This window comes from Rhinopithecus bieti, unplaced genomic scaffold, assembly GCF_001698545.2.
Source record: "Rhinopithecus bieti isolate Rb0 unplaced genomic scaffold, ASM169854v2 scaffold_315, whole genome shotgun sequence".
NCBI lineage: Eukaryota > Metazoa > Chordata > Mammalia > Primates > Cercopithecidae > Rhinopithecus > Rhinopithecus bieti.
The window spans coordinates 1,329,099-1,333,940 of NW_016803481.1; positions in this window are offsets into that span (position 1 = coordinate 1,329,099).

Here is a 4,842-nt window from a genome sequence, read left to right on the forward strand (position 1 = left end):
CTGCAAGCTCCGCCTCCCGGGTTCCCGCCATTCTCCCGCCTCAGCCTCCGAGTAGCTGGGACTACAGGCGCCCGCCACCGCGCCCGGCTAGTTTTTTGTATTTTAGTAGAGACGGGGTTTCACCGTGTTAGCCAGGAGGGTCTCGATCTCCTGACCTCGTGATCCACCCGCCTCGGCCTCCCAAAGTGCTGGGATTACAGGCTTGAGCCACCGAGCCCGGCCGCCCAGGCTGGTCTTGAACTCCTGCGCTCAAGTGATCCTCCCGCCTTGGCCTCCCAAAATGCTGAGATTACAGGTGTGAGCCACTGCGCCCAGCCAGGTTATTTCTTCTGCTATTTTCTATCTCACTCTACAGGAAAGGAAGCTCTATGAGACTGCAGAGATCTTATCAATGTATCTTGTTAACTATATCTTAGCACCCAGAAACTCTTTGGCTGTCAACAAATGTATGTTGATTGGGTAAATGAAAGACTGAATTCCAACCCACAAAAACTAGTAGAAAAGTGGAGAGCTTTATCTTGGGGAGTGTTTATTTTCACTGGACTCCCAAGATGGTCTCACATTAGGCACATTTGTGCCTAAATGCACTAGCTCACTGGGCAGGAGTCACAGGATGGGTGAGTTCAGCAGGATACCCTGAACCCTTCCCCCAAGTGGTCCCAACTAGCTGGACATCCAAAGCCCTCTCCGCCACGAGATCTCTGCAAAGGGAGTTCTCTGTGTGTTTCCGTAACAGGACCAGCTTGATGGCCTATTTCTTTCTTTCTTTTTTTTTTTTGAGATGGAGTCTCGCTCTGTCACCCAGGCTGGAGTGCAGTGGCACAATCTCAGCTCACTGCTGGGACTACAGGTGCCCGCCTGTAGAAAATTAGCCTGGCTAATTTTCTGTATTTTCAGTAGAGATGGGTTTCATCGTGTTAGCCAGGATGGTCTCCATCTCCTGACCTCGTCATCCGCCCACCTCGGCCTCTCAAAGAGCTGGGATTACAGGCGTGAGCCACCGCGCCCGGCCTTGATGACCTATTTCAAGACTGTTAACTTGTGTTCCCAGTGCTCTGTGCTATGGCAGTGGATGGTCTCTTACCACAGACATGTGCACGGAAGTTACTGCCTCAAGTCTGTGCTTAACAGTCTTTTCAGAGGATCAGTTACCTAAAGTAAATATGACACTCTTAGTTATTTCCTTCTTTTCATGGCATGCCACGTGCTTTCACATTATTTGCTTGCTGCACCTTCTGAGAACCTGTCTGATATTTTCAGATTTAGATTGGTCACTGCTTCCCCAGATTCCCATACTCTTTTTTTTTTTTTTTTTTTTTTGAGACAGAATCTCGCTCTGTCGCCTAGGCTGGAGTGCAGTGATGCGATCTCAGCTCACTGCAACCTCTGCCTCCCGAGTTCAAGCAACTCTCCTGCTTCAGCCTACCGAGTAGCTGGGACTACAGGCATGTGCCATCATGCCCAGCTAATTTTTGTACTTTTAGTAGAGACAGGGTTTCACCATGTTGACCAGGCTGGTCTGGAACTCCTGACCTCAGGTGATGTGCCTGCCTCGGCCTCCCAAAATGCTGGGATCACAGGCGTGAGCCACTATTCCTGGCCCCAGTACTCTTTTGTATGTACACACATTATTGTACTTATTTTATCTTACCTTATTTAATTACTTTTATACACCCACACCTAGAAAATCATAAGTTCTTGAGGGAAGAATCATGCCATTCTTTTTTTTTTAAACTCCCCTTAGCTACTATCACAGTTATTTATACTGAGTAGGTACTCAGTAAATGTTAGTAAAATGTATAAAGGAAGCCAAATATCCAGCTACACATGAATGGATAAGCAAAATGTGTCTTATGTATTCGATGGAATATTACTCAGCCTTAAAAAGGAAGGAAGACTGGATGCGGTGGCTCCCACCTGTCATCCCAGCACTTTGGGAGGCCAAGGTGGGCGGATCACTTGAGGTGAGGAGTTCAAGACCAGCCTGGCCAACATGGTGAAAACCCATCTCTACTAAAAATATCAAAATTAGCCGGGCGTGGTGGCTGGCGCCTGTAATCCCAGCTACTCAAGAGGCTGAGGCACAAGAACAACTTGAACCCAGGAGGTGGAGATTGCGGTGAGCTGAGATCGTTTCACTGCACTCCAACCTGGGTGACAGAGCGAGACCTTATCTCCAAACCAAAAAAAAAGGAAAAAAAGAAGGAAATTTGGACCCATGCTACAACATGGATGAAACTTACGGACATGATGCTAGTAAAATGAGCCAGTCACAGCAAGCAAAGCTTTAAGATTCCACTTACACGAGGCACCAGGGGGAGTCAGATTCCCACAGACAGGAAGTAGAATGGGGTTGCCAGGGACTGAAGGCAGGAGGAATGGGGATTAGTGTTGAATGAGGACAGAGTCTCAGTTTGGGAAGATGAAAATGTTCTGGGGATGATGGTGGAGAAGCTGCACAATGATGTGAATCTACTTAACACAACTGAGCTGTACACGTAAAAAGGATTAAGATGGTAAATTTTGTTATATGTATTTTTCCACAATTAAAACACTTTTTAGGCCAGGCACAGTGGCTCACGCCTGTAATCCCTGCACTTTGGAAGGCTGAGGAAGGAGGATCACTTGAAGCCAGGAGTTTGAGACCAGCCTGGGCAACATAGTAAGACCCCCATCTCTACTAAAAATACAAAAATTAGCTGGGCGTGGTGGCATGCACCTGTAATCCCAGCTATTTGGGAGGATAAAGCAAGAGAATCACTTGAGCCCAGGAGTTTAAGGCTGCAGTGAGCTATCATCGCACCACTGCACTCCAGCCTGGGTGACAGAGCAAGACCCTGTCTCAAAAAAAAAAATCGAAGAGAGAGTGAGCAGTATTCCTTTTAGTCAGGTGGTAGCTGAACACCTTTTTATGACTACGGAAAGCAGACCCAGGGAGTGGGGAGGATCTTAAACTTCTGCCAGCAGTTCATAGCTATTTTCTCTCCTCTGAGCACAGGGAGACTGAAAATACAAACCAAACGTGCTGATCTGCTCAAGTAACCCAGACCAGAGGTCCAGACTTCCCCACTTGTCAGGGCAATATGCCAGGCACTCAGAAACTACCAAGCAACCCCAAGTCACTCTGTCCAGTCATCCTGAAGGGATGACGAGGAACTGCTAGGATCAGACTTTTGTTCATGATAATAATAATAATTTTCTTTTATTATTATTATTTTTTTTTTTTTGAGATGGAGTTTCACTCTTGTCGCCCAGGCTGTAGTGCAGTGGTATAATCTCGGTTCACTACAACCTCCACCTCCCCAGTTCAAGCGATTCTCCTGCCTCAGCCTGCTGAGTAGCTGGGATTACAGGCGTGTGCCACCACATCTGGCTAATTTTTTCTTTTTTCTTTTTTTGTATTTTTAGTACAGAGTTTCACCATGTTGGCCAGGCTGGTCTCGAGCTCCTGGCCTCAGGTGATCCGCCCACTTTGGCCTCCCAAAATGCTGGGATTACAGGCATGAGTCACGGTGCCTGGTCTTGTGATATTTCAATTCATGTACACAATGGGTAATAAATCAGGGTAATTAGCATATCTGTCATCTCAAACATCTATCATTTCTTTGTGTTGGGAACATTCAAAATCTGTTCTTCCAGCTTTTGAAAATATACAGGCCAGGCCCGGTGGCTCAAGCCTATAATGCCAGCACTTTGAGAGGCCGAGATGGGCGGATCATGAGGTCAGGAGATCGAGACCATCCTGGCTAACAAGGTGAAACCCCGTCTCTACTAAAAGAATACAAAAAAAACTAGCCAGGCGAGGTGGCAGGTGCCTGTAGTCCCAGCTACTCGGGAGCCTGAGGCAGGAGAATGGCGTAAACCTGGGAGGCGGAACTTGCAGTGAGCCGAGATCCGGCCACTGCACTCCAGACTGGGTGACAGAGTGAGACTCTGTCTCAAAAAAAAAAAAAGAAAGAAAGAAAATATACAATAAATTGTCATTAATTGTAGTCCCCCTATAGTGCTACAACTAGAGCGTATTCTAGCTGTAATTTTGTATCCACTTAAGACAGGCTTTAAAATATATATATATATTTGGGGTGAATTAATAGATGAAATGTCAGGAGGCTGAGGCAGGAGAATCACTTGAGCCCAGGAGGTGGAGGTTGCAGTGAGCCAAGATCACGCCACTGCACTCCAGCCTGGGCAACAGAGTGAGACTCCATCTCAAAAAACAAACAAACAAAAAACAGAAGTGGACAGACATGGTGGCTCACGCCTGTAATCCCAGCACTTTGGGAGGCCAAGGCAGGCAGACCACTTGAGGTCAGGAGTTCAAGACCAGTCTGGCCATATCGTGAAACCGTGTCTCCACTAAAAATACAAAAATTGTGGCTCACACTTGTAATCCCAGCACTTTGGGAGACCGAGGTGGGTGGATCATGAGATCAAGAGATCGAGACCATTCTGGCCAACATGGTGAAACCCAATCTGTAGTAAAAATACAAAATGAGCTGGATGTGGTGGTGCGTGCCTGTAGTCCCAGCTACTCAGGAGGCTGAGACAGGAGAATCGCTTGAACCTGGGAGGCAGAGGTTGCAGTGAGCCGAGATCATGCCACTGTACTCCAGCCTGGATAGCCTTGACAGAGTGAGACTCACAAACAAAACAAAACAAATAAACAAAACCCCATAAAAATTAGCTTGGCGTGGTGGTGCATGCCTGTAATCCCAGCTATTTGGGAGGCTGAGGCAGGAGAATTGCTTGAACCCGGGAGGTGGAGGTTGAAGTGAGCTAAGATTGTGCCACCACACTCCAGCCTGGGCGACAAAGTGAGACTCTGTCTCAAAAAAAAAAAAA